This window comes from Aphelocoma coerulescens, chromosome 2 (assembly GCF_041296385.1).
Source record: "Aphelocoma coerulescens isolate FSJ_1873_10779 chromosome 2, UR_Acoe_1.0, whole genome shotgun sequence".
Lineage (NCBI taxonomy): Eukaryota > Metazoa > Chordata > Aves > Passeriformes > Corvidae > Aphelocoma > Aphelocoma coerulescens.
In genome coordinates this window covers 40,312,056-40,330,723 of record NC_091015.1, presented here as the reverse complement: position 1 = coordinate 40,330,723, position 18,668 = coordinate 40,312,056, and the positions used below count along the sequence as shown (strand labels likewise).

The following is an 18,668-nucleotide window of genomic DNA, read 5'->3' as shown; positions in this document are numbered from 1 at the left end:
TTGGTTCTGCACAGGTCTTGTATTAATAAATGTAGAAGAAATCTGCATGAAGGACATGTCAATTACGGTGTTGGTTCTTGTTTGAGAAAATCAATGAGTGTACCTGGAAATCCAAATCTACAGGTACAGCAGATGGAGAGGGGAATGGGAGGCAGCTTTTTTCCTCCTTGAACTCTAATAGAAAAGAAAACTGATGAAGCAAGCACATTCCATAGTTTCAAATAGATTTTCTAATCTTGACTCTTCAGTATGATAGTTTTACTTTCATTAAATTTCTGAGGAGAGGGAACCAAGGATCTGAGCCATAGCCTAGCTCCAAGTCTCAGTGCATTTTATTGTAGAATTACCCTTGCAAAAGAAGTGCACAAACAAGGGTCCAGATAGAAATTAATTTGTAGTAACAAATCATTTCAAGTACCCAGTATTAATGGCTCAAATACCACTGAAGCATATAGCTAAGAGTAGCAAATTCTTGTTACCACAAGGGACTGCTTTAAGCAGTAGGTGACTTTGCTGGTGTGCAAGAGATTTAGTCCTAAGTAACAAATGAGATCTGTTTTAAGATGTAATTACAGCAGACTCTCTGTCACAGTAGCTGCAAGATAGTGAAGATTAGTGTAGTGATCTTAACTGCAGAATGGATGTCCAGGGGCATAAAACCATGAAATCAAAGGCAAAGTATTTTAGAAAAGAAAATCCTCTAAGTCAACCTGGTAAATATTTAAGCACACCATAGTATATTGATTAAAAGAACAAACATATTGCATTAGATAGTTTATTTGAGTAATAAGTAAGCCTATAAAGAGTTAAAAGCAGCCCTCAGGTTGCCAGGGGGATGCATCAAGGACAGTGTCATCTGAAATCTGTAGTTGATGAATGTGTCAGAGGGGGTCTGCAAGGAAATGTAAAATTCAAGTGGTCAGAAATAAATCTGAAAGAAGATAAATATTTGGAATCAAAGACCTGCAGGCATCAAGAGATGCATTAAGCTGTCTTGAGAGAGTGGATCAAAGTCAGCAAGAGATCTAACCTCTGCAGATGTTACTGTTTAAAATGATCAGACCACCAGGGCATGAATTTCTGAAAGGCAAGTCACTGTCAGAAACTGTCATAAAAATATTTAGTACTAAAAAAAAGCTAGCTAATTTAAGTTACAACTTTCTGTTTCTTTGAGACTGTAACAAAAGTGGCAAGAATGAAAATCCAGCAGGATCCACCGTTTGCCTCTTCCTCAAAGGAGTGAAGAAACTCTGATGAGTATTTTTCTAACCTCTTCTTAGAAAGCTGAATGGTGGAGATTATATCTCAGATTTTGGTGACCTATTTCTCTCTGTAGCTATCCTTAGAGTCAGAAGGTCTTCCTGTTTTATCCTAAACCTTTCCAGCCACAATTAAAGCCAGCAAGGTTTTGTCATGCCCTCAGTGTCATGAAGCACAATCATGAAATAGGATCCTTGCTTTTCAGAATTTTCTACATATTGGAAGGTTGTATCACCTCCACACCTGCCATCAGCCTTTATTTTTTAGAGCAAATATTATCTCTCCCTTTTTTCAGTCATTCTCCATATTTTAAACCATTTTTTAAAAGTACTCTTCTTTATGTACTGTTGTATTAAACTACCCCACACTGAGGCTTCTGAAAGGTGAGTTAAGAAAAGCAATTACTAATCCTGCCTTACATATGACATATCTATTAAAATGTCCCAGGATGAGTTTTTCTGTTTTTCCATCAGCGTGGTGTCATTGATTCATTTTCAATATGTGCTTTATTTTAACAGCCAGGTCTCTTTTTACAGTGCTCTTAGTATTCTCGATTTTGTATTTATGCATTTGATTTTTTTCTAGCCTCAATATAGTACTTGGTCTTTGTATTTATTGAATTTCATCTTATTGATTAAAGACCACTTCTCCCATTTATCAAAGTAATTTTAAATTCTAATCCTTCAGCTTCCTTGCACCCCTTTTCTTTGGCATCTTTTTGAGTATGCTCTTCATTCCATCAACCAAGTGATAAGTGAAAATTTTGCATTGGATCAGATTTTGGCCAGACCCTAGCAGAATTCTATATTGCATATCCTTTTTGTTTGAAAACAAAATATAGATAAGTCTAGGAGTATTTTCTGCAAGCAATTATGCATCTATTGTGTGCAGCAAGTTAGCCCAGAACAAAATGTTTCTGTACCCTGTTAATGAGAATGTCAAGTAAGATAGTGCCCAAAGATTCCTGTAAGCTGATACACATCACTTCTACTGCCTTTTTTGCTATGAGCCAGATAATCTGTTAAAGAAAGAAAACAGCAGTATATAAAACATTTTTTTTTTGCAACAAATCTTTCCTGCCTGTTTCTTTTTCACTGACCCTCCAGGTGCTTTAAAAGTGTCAATTTAATAATTTATTAGAGTATTGTTCTTGATGTTGAAATAATGTTGACTGCTGATTTCTCTTTTCTGAAGACGATATTTTATTCTCCTCTATTCAGACTACCCATTGTTCAAGAATTCTTGAAAACAGTGATGGCAATGCAGTGTCATAAATGTTTTAATTCTAGAACCACTCCACAGACAATATCTGAGGTAAATATTTAGATACTGTGTGAACATAAAATTGTGTCTCTGTTCTCAATATTAATATTTGACGCTTCAAAAGGGGAAAATTAGGTAAACACTTTTAAAGACAAAATTTGCAAGACAGAAAATAATAAAGTAAAATAACTTTTCAGACGGAAAGTTGTATAACTAGTTTATTAGTATTCTTTAAGAGACTTTTCCTTCTAAATATTGCTGAAGCTTATTAGAAGAAGTTAGTTAGATACTTATTAATTTTATCTATCCAAACTACATTATGATACATTACTGGTTGCCAAATTGCTTCTTTGAAAGAAGTCAGTGGCAAAAAGAATTAAAACATGAAAAAAAACCAAAAAACCCAGAGGTAGTGAGATATAGAAATATTGAAATATACAGTATTTACACACAACTGGCCCTTTTTATCCTCTTACCCCTCAATTTTCCCACTCTTGCTCCTCCCCAAATCACCTCTTTTCCCATCTAACATGGGATAGGACATGAGGAAAAGGCTTCTATTGCACCAGGGGAGGTTTAGATTGGATATGAAGAAAAGTTTCTTTGCTGAAAGGGTTGACAAGGCTTTAAACAGGCTGCCCAAGGAAGTGGTGGATCACTATCTGTGGAGGGATTTAGAAGATGTGTAGATGTGGCACTTAAGGGCATAGTTTAGTGGTGGACTTGTCAGTGCTGAGTTAACAGTTGAACTCAATGATTTTACAGGTCTTTTCCAATGTAAATCATTCTTTGGTTGGATGATTCTAGGTTCCTGCCTGCCACTCTGCCTTCCCTGTACTCCTCTGGGCTTGTGGAGATGGGTCTTCAGTGGGCTGATGGCTTCTGTGATGGGTCTGAGGGTAGCCCGACAGAGTATAATTTGGGTTCCCCATCTTTCCACTGTCTCTCTGAGCATCTTTGTGAGTGTGCAGGTGAGCTTTATCACACAACTGAATAGCTCTTCTGCCACAGATGGCACTCCAGATAAAAATAACAAAAAAAATAACAAAAAACCCCAAACCACCCCTCCTCCACCAAATAGTTGTAACCTTTCAATTGTAACTGATTTTTTTTTAGTGAAATTTAAACCTGCCTGGAGGAAAGCACCCATTTGCTGTTAGCCTTGTAAATACAGTTATTTGATGCTATGGGTTGTGAGAGGTGATTACTGGAATCTGTTCCTTCTTCTCTTTTAAGGAAAGAGTATCAGAAAAACAGTGAAGAAAATATGCCATTTTACATCAGTCATACTTTTATGGTTTCTTTAGTGGTTTCCTTTTTACCTTGTTTTTGAGTTAAATTATGATGGAAATATAAGGAGGGATTTCTTTTTTGTAAAGAACTTCATATTGATTGCCAAGACAGCTCTAAAGACTTAAAAGTCACATTCTAAATCATAACAAAATTCTTCTCTTTTCATCAAGTTTTAGTTATTATGTGAGGAAAAAAAAAGGCAGCTGCTTTTGGATACTCATTGGAATTACATGGTGCTCAAAGAAACTGTTGCTAAGAAATTGCAGAGTTCAAGTTTTTCTTCTTAGCAGAAGGATTTGGCCATGAACAGCTCTCCATCTGCCGCAGAGAAACACCTTAATTTATACCTGTATGTTTAAATTTATATTTTAGAGCACAGACACAGTTGCCTGGCATCAAAGGCAGCTTTCCTAGGCAGCAAATTTATTGTACTTTGCTCTTGAATTTATTGTACATTGCAATAAGCATCTCACAGAAGTGGACAAAACCAATCTGACATCATGCAGCCCATTCATGTTAGTCTTCAGATGAAGAAATACTGAAGAGTTTTAATGTCAGAGTTGTGTCTCTTGTAACAGTGGGTAACTCTGCACTGGCTAGATGCCTTCTGATGCTCTCTAAGCTGAACAGGAAATCTAATTCATCTCTTGTGGTTTCCTGATGAAATACATACTTGCAATGACAAACGTATAAGCACTGCTAAATACAGTTGCTAGCTAGTGAAAGATATCTTTTGGGTTTTGGTTTTTTTTTTCCTACAATGAAACATTAAACTTGCCAAACAAATGACTAAGGTCAACATAAAATATAATATGGAAATTGTTTCTCTCTTTACCTACCTGAAAAAATAATAATTAAAACATTATGAAGAGAGAGAGAGGGAAGATTTCTGGTTTAATATGTATATTTTACATATTAAAAAATTGAAGATATTCTCACTGAAGTGACATCTGTCCTGAAGCTTCACAAGGGCACCTCACAGCTCTGGAGTAAGCTCTGCTCTGCTGCTTAGCTGAGATGACTAAAGAGCATTAATGGAGTGCCAAACTCTTTGGGTACCATTGGGTACACTCCCTCTTTGGGAATGTATACATTCAATCACTAGGGAGAGGAAGGAGCAGAAAACAGCCAGGCAGTGGCTGCTGAAGCCACACAGCAGTGCAGGTGAAATATTTGCCTATGAGCAGCTAAACTATTTTGTCAGTCTGGGAACAAATTTTATTCTAAGTAGGATTCCCTAGTCCACATCCCTATGCTGACACTAGCTGGTTTTCCTGGTTCAAACAGAGAGTGAGAAGGGGAACAACAGGGATGACCAAAGTCAAACCTGACACCTTCTGTTTCATGTGATCAGCATATACTTTGTGCAAAGTTCCTGCAGTCTCTGTGTAAAGCTGAAATAGCTGGCACAGCAAAGCAGGTAGCAGCTCTAGAAGCAGAAAACTGGCACACTGGATCTTATGCCAGTTTGATCCCTTCTGCTATTCTGTATCAGAGGACATACTGTGGATTCCTTATTTTCTACTTTTATTTTAAAAATTATTCTTGTTTTGACAGAGTTTGTAATCTATTTTTAGTAACAGAAAGACTTCAGAAACGTTTAACATCTATACTTTCTCTCAGTCTGCTTGTTCTTTACAATGCTTGTCTCAGAAAAGCCATGATCTTTCAGATCACAGTAGTCTATACTGATCTCACTGGTCATTGCAGCACTAGTCATTAGCAAATTCAGTGCTACACTACTAATTAAAGCCTTCTGGGTTTGGCATTTAGTTTTATGTGCTGATTCACAGCAAAGTACTTACCTATGCCAGGTTCGTATGCAGCTGTGTGGCTTCACAACTGTCTTTAGCAAATTTGAGAAGGTACTCTTCCAAAAACAGTGATTCTTCTTGCCCAGGTGTGCATCACCATTGGACTCCCTTGTGGTTGTACCAGTGTGGCCATGCAGCAACTCAGAAAAACTCACTTAACCCAACTGGAAAAAACAGTCACACAAAAGGTATTTTCTCAGCTAAGCTGTCTCAGCTGCCTGTGGTAATGAAGCAGCACAGCCCCAACACAAAGAGAAGGTGAGATGATGTGGCCAGGCACAGATTAGAATTGCAACTTTCAGCAGTGGAGATCAGCTACAAGAGGTGTGACACCATTGCTTCACTGTGGGGTTAGCAGAACACCTCTACACCTATTCTCTTTGTTTTCATGAGGCCTCTTCCTTCTCTCCTTTGTAAGAGGCTCAGGCACGCTGTGAGACTGTGCTTGTATCATAGCTGGAAAGAGAGTGTTTGGATTCCTGAGCTGCCTTTGCTGGCAGCATGACCCACATGAGTACCTTATAGCTGTTGCTTCAGCTCAGGTTTCAAGCCCAGACTCCATAATCATCCACACTGGTTTTCAGCTTCAACCTGTGTACAGAGAGTTGACTGATGTACTAGGAGGGAAAACCTAAGCAGGAAATGCAAACAGGAGAAATTAATTTGACCTTAGGACAAATGGGGCGGAATTAGTTTAAGTTATACCTAGTGTACAAATAAGCGCAGAATGAGGAATGTCTCACAAGGACTCAGCATGAGACATGGTATACAAGCAGCATCAGGACATGTGGTGGCCTCATAGTGATTTTAAAGCATATAATCAAAGTTTCAAAGAACACGTGGATGAGCCTAAAAATAAGCAGGAAGGATGAAACAGTTACTGTTCTCAAAGCATTTGTGAAAGTTGATCCCCTGTCTATCATGCTGCCGATGCAGATATTTACAAAGAGAGGCTAATGCTGCTTTAACTGGTGCAGTACAGTACCTCTCCCTGGAGAGCTACTGTGGCATGTGAGACATGTTGGTTTAGAATCCTCTTTGGCCTTGCTCCTAGCCATTTGTCTTATGCCAAAAGCTGAACTGAGTGATCAGGCACTACCATTTCACTGGGTTTACAAATCTCACAGTACTCTATAATTTGGGGAAACTCCTTGGCTGGACATTTCATATTGCTAAAGAATTTCAGCTGCTTTTTTTTTTTTCTTTTGCTTTTTTTTTTTTTTAATCATTCTTTATTGCAGGCATTTTTTACTTGTTTTCAAAAAAACAAAAATGGTTCTTGACCGGTCTCATATCTCCCAGTCACGCACACAAGTTAACAACTCTTTCCAATTCTGTTATTTGGCTTCTGGGGAGAGGATGCTTATGTCAATAGCTGTGTTGCTGTGCAATCGTTTGGGAAGAGCCTGTTGGTGTTAGCCCAAGCATCTGATCTTCTAATTCATCAGAAGAAGACCCAAAAATCTGAAGAATGTGCCTGGGATGTGACTCTTCAGCAGATACCAAACGCACTTCTGAAAAGAAGCACTGAAACTATCACTTTAGTATGAATGAACCTACCCTGTGTACTGATCTTTTTAGCCTATATTTACTGTTAGTGAAGAAACACATTAAAGCCAAGAGTCAGCAGTGACTGTAAATTATCTCAGTGGCCAAGAAAGCCTTGCTCCCCATACCCTTCCTCCCTTTCTTCATCATCCACATGTTCTTGTCTCCTCAAGCACCCATCCTTCCTTGTTCCAGTTATAACAGGCTTTGTTGTAAATTGACATGACCCACTGCTGACTAAAACTGGTTCCCAAAAATACCTCATTAGCTGTGGAGCTGGTATGGTGCAAGCATCAGGAGTGAGTGGTCAGTGCTGAGGCAGAAAGGAAGGGCGGGAAGGGCAGGGAGCAGTGTGTGCATCAGCTGTGGAGGGATGTTGAGTCAGCTGCCAAGAGCTGCAGAACCATCCCTAGAAGATGAAAAGTCTGTCTGGCAACCAACGACAGGGAAAATACTGATCAATAAGGTTCTATAAACTCTGGTTAACAGTGTTGCTACAATTACTAATGAAGGCAAAAGCTGGAAGTTAATGCTCTTGAAGCCTGCCTCTGCTGCAGGTATACCACTGATAATAGAATAATAAGCAGTTGAAACTTAATTGGAGCACTAAGGAAAGCTTGAGCTATTTATAGTATTTAATAATTTAATAGTACAAAGTGCACTGATTGTAGTAGTATTCATTTTTCTATTTAATTTAATTATTACTTCTATTTCTTAATTAATAATGCAAGAGTATATTTTTGTGTAGCACTTTTTTTTTTTGTGTAAGTTCCCATTTTGCACCAGAATTTAGTAAAGATCTTCCTGTTGTTTGTAAATAAATTAGTACATTCCTGCATACATACATTCTGAAAAACTGATGGAGTCTGTAATATTTGAGATCCCTGCAAGACTCATAAAGAGGATCTTATCATTAAATGTTTATTCCAGGATGTGTGAGAGCCCTCTAATTTTTACATTCTTATGTTTACAACACTCAGGTAAAACCAGGGAATTTTATTTCTCCTACTTCAGCTGGGATATCAAAGCACAGAGATGTTAAATTCTGTATTCAAAAAGGTTATTTAAGATCATGGATCCCACTGGCTGACATGCCTAGAGTGCTAAGAAAAGCTTTTGTGGAATGAGCACTGAACTTTCATCTGCCAAATCCAAGAGGATCTTCCTTACTCTACTGGACTTTGCTGTCTCACTAAGATTGCAATAGAGAGTTCTTTTAAAGCTGGGTTTAGAGTACTTTGTTGAGTGGGAAGAAAGATTTTCATGTAAGGGACGTTTTGAATGTAGGTCACAGGAGGGCAGAAAGGACACAGAATAGCTGCTGATGCACATGTTGGCATTTATGGGCAAGGAAAATGAAAGCTGTAATGTTTCAGAAAAAAAAGTATTATCCATGACATGAAAAACAAGCTTAAATTAAGGAACACTGGGTTATACTGAAGCCCTAAGGGATTGAAGAGAGTAAAGAATAGTCATTCCACTGGAAAAATAGAGGTATTCCACAGATTAACTTGGCATTGCTCTAGAGCAAGTTGTTGTTACTTAGAAAGCCAGTGTGCTGAGAGTCTGTGCACCTATTCAGAATGTATAACATGGAAAAAAATTATAAAATAATCTGTTTTAAGGTTATGTCTAAAATGTGAAGAAATAGGATATTGTTATATTTGTTGCAGGCTTGCTTTGGTGTATTGATGGCAAAATATTTCTCAGCATTTCAGATCATTTATGAATATAATAATGGCTCTAAATTTTGTACTTCTATTTTATATGAAGTCAGTTTGGTTGAGATATTTATAGTGGATCTGCATGCAATTTTTATGGCTAAGAAAGCAAATTTTAAATTGAAGTGCATAAAATGAGGAACAAACTTTCCAAAGGAATTTGCCCTCACATGAAAGAAATTCTTGGGACCTCTAATCTCCTATGCTTGCTGTAGGAGACTAGCCTAAAGGAATAAAAAAGGTGAATTCCTAACAGGTGGCATAGACAGAATATGCTTTGTTCTGATATGCCTTGTTCTGGGAGTTTTAAGTATCACTGGTAACAGAACAGGACTTTAGATCTGTGCTTGACCTTCCCTGGGCCTGGGCCTGGGCCTGTGCCTGGCATGCAGATACTCACATGGATATGCTGACATTGCTTCTAGAGAGTAGTCCAAAGCTGGCCTCGGAGTCCATCTCAGGATGCTCAGAAATGCTGTCCATTGGTAGTCTGCAGAAATCACCGGGCTTTGCACAAAGCAGCTCCATGCCCAGCAAGGTACAAAGAGGTGAAGAACACCATACTCGAAGCCTCTAGGAAGCCACTTTTAGACTGGTTTGTAAGTGGCTGCTCTGTGGATCTTCAAGGTCCTGTAAATCTTTTGTTATTATTTTTATCTAGATGCAAAGGTTATTATGGATGAACAAAAGAGTCTTACTAGTCTTACTTTCCAGAATATAGTTTCACTCAAATATCTGTTTATATTTTCATAATGTAATATTTGACTTTTAATTTTGTTTTAATTTTTATTGTGACATTTTGTTAACAAAACTGATGTTATGCAATGCATTGTATATAGAAAAATGAGTATTCGAGTGTTGTTATTTTACCAGCTCTATGGATAATGTATTTTCTGTTCACAATATTTTCCTCTATAGTCTATATAAATATGCTGTTTATATGTGCTATAATAATAAGTTATTCTTTTCAGGATGTTCAGAATATTTGATTTAATATCTGGGAACTAGTTTTAAATGCCAGAATTGAAGACAGATATTAATGGGTAATATTGAAACAACAAAAATATTAAATACATGAAAATCATCAGAAAGCAGCAATATATTTTTTAAAAAGAAAACATGTTGTACTTATACAGTGGATTTTTATTCTTATATTGTCCAGGTTAATACTGTTCCAGTGATTTTACAAATAATGATCTGTTTACACTGCATTTCATCTCTCTTCCTTTCCCTGAGCAGTATTCCTGATAAGACTCACACAAGTAAACACTGACACACTTGAAAAAGAAACAGAGGGTAAATTTTTCCGGGATGTATTTCCATAATCCGCTTTTCTAACATCTTGCTGTCCCTCGAGAAGGGGAGGTCTTGCTCCTCCTGTGCCCACAGGGCCTCATTGCAAGCCCTGTTGGCTCCCACAGAGTCCTTTCTCCTTCTCTCCTTGCTCTAATATTCATCAGCCCCCTCCCCAAGCCAGCTGAGCTCACTGCTCAAGCAGAGAATGTTCTCCTTTCCTGTGCTTGTGTGCTGTGTCACTGAGCTGAACAGGTCACACAGAGGTCCCCAGTGCTACCTACATGGTGGGAGCAGGTGCTAGGGGACAGAGAGGAGGGGAGACACAGGGAGTGTTTTCCCTTTTCCGTGGTCAGGAGTGGTTTCATCAGCTCACTCTGCTTAATGTAACTTCATTTAGTGAAAAAGGAAAGGGTTTTTTTCTGCTAGGTCAATTACTGTGAAGACAGATAGGGAAACCCCTAGAGGGGCTGTAGCCTCTGAGTGACTCCCAGCGGAATAACGACCGTGATTAAGCAATCACAAAGGTACTGTGTTGATATGGCATTTAATATGGTACTGAATTAGCCAGTAAGAAATTTCAGGAACTGTTTGATCAACTTTATCCTGAAATTATTTAGCTGGAGATATTTTAATGAAGAATTTTTTACAACAAGCAATGTCTTTTCTTTCATTTTTTTTAATGAGGCTGTCCCACATTTCCTAACAGAAGTGATTTTTAGCTGAGATTCTGTCAATGTACATACTAACAGCATCAGCTTTTCACAGCAGCCTAACAAAGTGTTGAAGACTAAACAAGTCTTCTCCCAGCAGTCTCACTTAGAGTATGATTCAAAACATAGTGAGAACCTACCAGGCTGTATCCCTAGTCCCTGGGTAATACTGAGCTAATTACATAGCTGGTGTTCAGAGCAACTGGGAAATTGAAATTGCAAGGAAGCAGAGATATTTTTCAGTGGCTTTAGCTTCCATTCCACATAGAATGACATGGCTTATTCCTTCCACCCCATGTGCTGGAAACTGCAGCTCCTTCATCTCCTTCCAAACTAGCCTCTCATCACTGCTCAGGATGAAGGTGTTCATAACTTCAGGCAGTGATAAATGTCAGGTATATATCAGTGAAGGCATGAAAACAAGCTAAAACAGGGCCAAAGTTCTGCTTCGTTCAGGCTGGAAAAGAGAAGGTTTCACAGTGACCTAATTTCGGCCTCCTAGTACCTGAAGGGAACTTCCAAGAGAGATGGAGAGGGACTATTTACAAGAACTGTAGTGACAGGACAAGGGGGAATGGATTCAAACTGAAAGAGAGTAGGTTTAGATTACATATGAGAAAAAAATTGTTTCCTGCAAGGGCAATGAGACACGGGAACATGTTGCTCAGAAAAGTTGAGGAGGGCCTGTCTTTGGAAGTGTTTAAGGCCAGGTTGGATGGAACTCTGAGCAATCTGGTCTGGTGAAAGGTGTTCTGCCTATGGCAGGGTGGTTGGAATTAGATGATCTTTTAGGTCTTTTCCAACACAAACCTATTCTATTCTATTCTATTCTATTCTATTCTATTCTATTCTATTCTATTCTATTCTATTCTATTCTATTCTATTCTATTCTATTCTATTCTATTCCCTCCCAGGGAGGTGGTAGATCACCCATATCACCCATCCCTGTCAATGTTTAGGAGGCATTTCAGTAATGCCCTTAATGATATACTCTAAGTTTTGGTCAGCCCTGAAGTGATCAGGCAGTTGGGCTGAATGATCAGTGTAGGTCCGTTCCAACTGAAGGAGAAAAAAGTGAAACAAAGCACCAGTTTAGAACAGCTGATCATCTGAGTCTCATCTGTCTGTCTGGGTCCTTGCACAATAGGCTGTGTAAAGGTGACCTGCTCTGGTCAGCCCCTTGGCCCCTTCCAGCTAGCTTCCCTGCCAACTGCACAGAAGGCACAAGAAGGGGCTAGGTTTATAAATAGATATCTTGTCCAGATCCAAAAAGATTATTTTGCATTAATGAAATACTGTTGAAGAATGAGCAGTTTTCTCTTTTAAATTAAAGTAATAAGTAACAGTTATTTGAAAGGATATTAAAGCTAACAAGAAGTGCATGTTTCAAGAGACTGTAAGCAATGTCACTTGTGGCTGTCAGACACCTTAAAGATCTCTGATTAGGCTCAAACAGGAAGAATGACAAGTGTGGCTTTTTAAAAGAAAAAAGTCAGTGGTTTTTCTTTTCAGCACTGAAAAGATAGGATCCAATACGTTGGCATTGAACAAGAGCTATTTTTCTGTGTGCCTGGTTGAAAGGAAGAGTGAATGAAGAGAGAATGACAAGCTCAAACCCCAGATCCTTCTGTTAGCTTACTCAGGTGGAAAAAAGAACAACTATTATGAAGAAGAGGTAAGTTACAAGTATATCAGATTGCAAATAACACGAAAGATTATTCTCTAATGACAGATAGCAAAGCCAATTTAGCAATGTTTTCTGGAAATATTATGTTTTAATTTTATGTGGCAGATGCTTCCAGAGAATATCAAAAACACTTTCAGTTACTTCTTCAGTGGCTATAAAAGCAACACCTAATCACAGAGAGGTTAAGCTAACCATGCTAAAAACCCACAAGCCCCAATTCCTTAGCTGTGTTTAGTTTCAGATTGTACTATTTGCATAAGGCAAATATGAAGAATTTTTGCTTGATGTAGAATAATTCTTAATTTTTTTAGTGCTTCCCTGCTGTCACGGTCTGCTAATACAAGTGGGGGTTGTGATGGTTCATTTATCAATCTCAGAGTGTAAAATGACACAAGGGATTTCAGTTTTAATTAGAACAGTGCACCTTTATTAAGTGCTCACAACACAATAATGCAAGAGAAAGAGAGAGAGATAAAGAAAAACAAAGTAAAAGAGTAGAGAGGAAGAAAGAGGTGGGAATAGCTACCAATGGATGAGACGAAGTCCTCGTGGTCTTCTGCCAATAGATTCGTCTTCTTTCCGTGGGAAGATCTCGATCTCAGTTATTTCAGAAAGTCCCTTTATAGTCCTTTTCAGAAACGAGAGGCAACTGGCCAAGAGGTGGGGGACATCTACAGCTGTTGTTATGGGGCCCATTGCTTTGGGAAACAGGTACAGGACAGGTGTACAGGACAGGTCATACGGGACAGGTCATTCCTTTCCACTTCAGCGCAGTCCTTCCTGCTTTGGCAGCAAGAACGGCGCAGTCCGTTGTGACCTGCACTAATTTCCTCAGGAATGCGTACCAGTTCCCAGCGGGCACACCCGCAGGCAACACTTGGCAGACATCCCACCTCAGCCAGGCCAGGACTCCCATGTTCAGTCTCTGTCCTTGGCGATGATCGTGAGGCAGATGAGGGATCTTCAGACCGTCTCTTACACCTGCTTTATTCAAGCTAGGACATACTCTCCAGAGAAGCCTGGGCTTAAACTAGTTCTGATCACAGCTTGGATTTTGGGATAGGCTCTGGTTTGCTGCATAAGTAAAGACCTGTTCATAGACAGTAGGCGTGTACAGCTTTCTTGTAGCTTCCTTTTTAACATGTTTATACTGGTCAGGCCAAATGCAAAGCAGCAACAGAAGCCGTAGTCATTTGTTGTAATTGTAGTCTTGAGTGAGGAGATGGAGGTGGCAGAAGCTGAAAGACGAGGAAGTGGTCAGGAGAGAATGAGGCATGTAGTGATGTGGCCCTGCAAAACTCTCATTGATGCAAATGCATCATAGGACTCTTAGTAACCACAGCCTGCCCTTGGGTTCTTCAGCTTTCCCCCAGAAGGTGGTCTGTCCAGCCTTTCCTTAGCCACAGCTCTGTATTTGTTACCACTGTAAGGACAGCAGTGTGCCCTTGTGGCCCAAAAGGCCAAAGGAATCCTAGGGTGCATTAGGAAGAGGATTGCCAGCAGGTCAAGGGAGGTGATTCTGCCCTTCTTCTCAGCCCTGGCGAGGCTGCATCTGCAGTGCTGTGTCCAGTTCTGGGCTCCTCAGCACAAGAGGCACACGGAGCTCATGGAGCAAGTCCAGCAGAGGGCTACAAAGATGATTAAGGGACTGGAGCATGTCTCTTACAAGGAAAGGCTGAGGGAGCTGGGCCTATTCAGCCTTGAGAAGAGATGACTGAGAGGGGACCTCATCAGTGTCTATCAGTATCTGAAGGGAGGGAGCCAAGAGGATGGACCCAGGCTGTTCTCACTGCTGCCAAGCAACAGGATAGGAGGCCATGGGCAGAAACTGCTGCACAGGAAATTCCACCTGAACATGAGGAAGAACTTCTTTACTGTGTGACTGACCCCACACTGGAACAGGTTGCCCAGAGGGATTGTGGAGTGTCCCTCACTGGAGACATTCAAGAGCTGTCTGGATGCAGTTCTGTGCAGTGTGCTCTAGGATGACTCTTCCAACCTTTCCCATTATGTGATTCTGTGTTTCTGTGAAAGAAAACCTACCACTTTAACTACCTAGAACCAGGACAGCATCCCTTTGGAAGGATGTGCCCTAACATTCCCATCCATTTCAGAGGGGAAACTCTGCAGATGTCTTCTGCAGGAAATTCCAGGCAAAGGTATTGAACACAGATAAACAATACATTATTCTTCTTTAACCATTTGGTAGCATAGAATGTCAGAAACTCTTTGGAATTTCCATGGTCACAGGCACTATGAGGCCATGATGAAAATGACTGCTTTCCAATCAAATTTTGCAACAACATTGTCTCAGCTGAAAAAGGAGGTAAAGAACTCATAGCAAAACACAAAACATTTGGTCTTCATAAATGTGTATTTTAACATGGGTGCAACCTGGAAAATTATGTGTCACAAAGAGGTGATGTGTATATGAAAGATGATGGATAACATTACTGCAAATATTTTTTGCTTCTGCAGGGACAATCTTGTCATTTTCTGTATTTTTCATGTGTGTTAGCAACATAAAAATTGCAAGAATTTTATTCTAAAATTATTAGAATTATTAAATGCCTTGTTTTGCATGCTGTCTTACACCTGACAGTCTGACACAGATGCCTCTGCATAAATTTCACTAGATTTTATCTCAATTTTTACCCTTCTATGCAAAAAAAATTTTCATTTATTCAAGTTAGAGAAATAATGGTTTTTCTTTTAACAGTTTTCTTTTTTAACAGTTACCATCATTATATTCATCCTAATAGAGCAAACTTGGCTAAAATTAATTATAAAGATGGTGATTTTTATAAGCCTCATGTCTGTGCTAACCTTAGAACAGCACAATGGTATATAGAACTAAAAGGCTGCATATAGTATTTATGATGAGGGCAAGAAAAAATATATATAAAACAAAAAGGTTACTTGGGCCTTTTTTTTGCTAGCATTTACTATGTGATAAATATTTATCCTAAATATTTCATTTGACTGACATGTGAAAAGATAGATATAAAAGGAGGTGCGCAAGCTACTCAAATGTGCTTTAAAAATTTAGTGTCAATGGGGTTAATTTCTATAGGAAGCTTGTGAGAAAATGAAAGATTATTTGTTTTAAAGTTGCTGCATAAATGTTATCTGTTATTCGACATCAAATCTCTGAGATACTTATAAATTTCTAATGTCTTCTTCAAAGAGTTACTATCTTCTAGTAGCCTAGATCAAAGAGTCTACATTTGACTGTGAAATTGGGGAAAGGCAATCACCAAAACTCACATGTGTATCCTTTCCTTTGCTGTAAAATAATCTAGCAATGTTCAATTATGTTCTTCTGCCGACAAATGGAATCTCATTTGGAAGATAATTTGCTTCAAAAGAGAAAAATCGATCCATTACCTAAAATAGACCACATTTCTAGACCCAATCCTCCTCCTCATTTTAATTTTAGTGTTTATTATTAGTACTAGTGGTTTTAAATAGGTTGGTTTTGTGGCAGAACCCCACATACACGTGACTTCTGGCAAAAATAGCTCCTGGCAAAAAATTGCAAAAATGGAGACCAGCCAAAGCTAGAGTGAAAATATCTTCTGTGTACAGACACTAAGAGAGGAAAGTGAGTCAGTCTGGAGAGAGAAATGTAGGGAGAAAGGAAGGCAGTTCTGCAAAAAGATGATATTGCAGTGTCTAGAAATCCTTTTCTAGCACATCTGCAGCAGTGACTCTATAGAAGAGAATGAGCAGTAACCATAATTTATGGCCTCTCTATTTATCTCCTAACCCTGACTCTAGAAATAGATTTTGCTTGCTCTGACATATACCCACCAGCTGACATTCCACCAAGGTAGTCACAGCAGACCACCATTCCAGCAAAAGTAGCAGAAGGATACTTCTTAGTCATAGACAAAATTCCTCAATTGTCGTTTACATTTGCTTATTCTCTTGTTCTCTGTGTTTGAATTACTATTGTAGTTTAGGAGCTACCAGTATGTGCAATTATTGTTGGATCTGTGGTGAGGGTGTGAATACTTTTTAACCATTTACCTTCTCAAATTTTGGTGATACTTTTTGGATACTGTGTTAAGCAAAGTAATCAGTCAGAATTAATGTAGTGAGATCATGAAACAGTTCAACTGTGCATGAAGGATTGGTAATAGTGGGATGTTAGTACATGGATATTGAATTAAGCATTCCAGGCTGTAGAAAGCAAATATATACTATTGGTTTCCTCATTGGATCCCAAACTCTTTGCTTTTTCTGCAACCTATCAGTCATTATCAAGCTCTGAAGGCAAATGAATGAGCTGGCTTCCTTCAGGCTGTAGAATGACAGCTCTTTCCAACAACTGTCCCTCATAGTCTTAGAGTATGATATCACTGATTAATAGCCCACATGCATTAGCTTCAGTTTAGTCATCTGAATTTTTCTGGGTCTTCAGCATGCATCTTTAACTTTACTCTTACTGCTTTATTTGTTATTAAAGCATTTCCTTCCAATATTGATGTAAATATCATCATCTTGCTGAAAATAGTCCACTGATATCAAGGTGACATGTGAACCCCTGACTGTGTGGGGCAGCAGAAAAGGGGTAGGAGCATGAATTAAGGCTGGGAAAACCATAGAAAGGATTGCAAAAATGAAGAAGATATGAAATGGGTATGATAAAAATCTATTACCTTTTACTTTTCTAGAAAATTCAGAGTGGATGGGAAACAGGACCAGGATAGTGATAGACATGTCTGAGCACTGGCACTTTCCTTAGCAGCCTGTGCAGTGAATTCTGTGAAGAAGCAGGGAGTTGGTCAATGCTACCCGTTTTACCTGATCTGTCATTGCTACAGGGAAAGGAGCAGCAGGGGAGAAGATGAGCTTTACTGAGTGTGTATGTTACCTCTGCTTTAGAAAAAACAAGTTAGAGCACCAAAGTCACAGAGATCCCTGGAAGATCTATGTCTCCACCTATGGATAGACAGGTGATAAGTTACTGTGTTAACTGTATAGCTAACTGGTCTTCAACACTCTGGTGCTTAATGTCTCTGCATGCACTAGGGGAAGTGCAGCTATAGACCTGCACAGACTAATTTGACACCTCTAGAAAGTGATTATTCTACTCCAGGAAATTCTACACTAGGAACGTGCTTGATTCATTTCGAGAGGTGCTTAAGCACATATCAGGAGTGGGGCATCAGAGTCCTTTTAGCAGCTAAGAGTACTGTGGCCTTTTTGCTCGCTTGCTTGTTTAGAATGTACTTCATAAAGGTAATTGAGAGATTTTTCTGCCTTAAATTATGTGGGATCTGATTCAAAACCCAGGCAGGTTACAGAGTTTATGGTGGAATGCAGTGATTTGTGTTTTGTTCTCTTCAAATCTGACCCCAGGATGGTGATGAACACCACCAGTCCCCACTGAATCCGACACAACCACATTGGCAGTTGAGATCACTCAGTTGAGAATTGTCCCTCTTAAAGTAGATAACTGGTAAGTTGTAACATAATGTTCATATAGTCTGTACTATTTAGCAAAATGGCAATATGACCTTTTGAAATAATGCCTTCTTTCCTGAAGTGGCTGTAGCCCTTGTGGTGCTATGTGACAGTCTAGTAGTAAAAAGTCTTATTAATTTGTCTGTGAAAGAAAGGTGTACAGAAAGAGTTTTAATTCACTTTGACACAGGAAAATTTACTGGCTGTGTACCTTCATGAGTTACATATGTTGAATATAGTATTTATGATGGGGATAAGAAACAAGATATATTAATAAATAACTGAAAATTCACTTTGTCACAGGAAAATTTACTGGCTGTGTACCTTCATGAGTTACATATGTTGAATATAGTATTTATGATGGGGATAAGAAACAAGATATATTAATAAATAACTGAAAATTCCTTATGCTGCCTTTTTGCAATTAATCTCTGGCATAAATCTGGAATGAGATCTATGGGAATTTCAACATGAAAACCTGAAATATAAGATTAATAACCTGAAATTGAGTACTGCTCTTGAATTGTAAGTAGAAATTTTGTATCTTCAAATATAATTGATTTCATTCAAATTCTGCTTGAAAAAAAAATTATGAATGTGCCAC

General features: G+C 38.7%; 1 long non-coding RNA gene across 2 annotated transcripts in view; it reads left to right on the top strand.

The window, feature by feature from the left end:
• Window positions 1-18,668, top strand: part of LOC138106466 (uncharacterized) — a 37,827-nt gene that overhangs the window by 8,928 nt on the left and 10,231 nt on the right. Inside the window, exon 4 of one of the 2 annotated variants that reach the window (XR_011149001.1) lies at window positions 17,960-18,059. The exons of the other annotated variant lie outside the window; for it this stretch is intronic. This is a non-coding gene — a long non-coding RNA (uncharacterized lncRNA). The remainder of the gene's footprint in view (window positions 1-17,959; window positions 18,060-18,668) is intronic. 2 annotated transcript variants of the gene reach the window in all.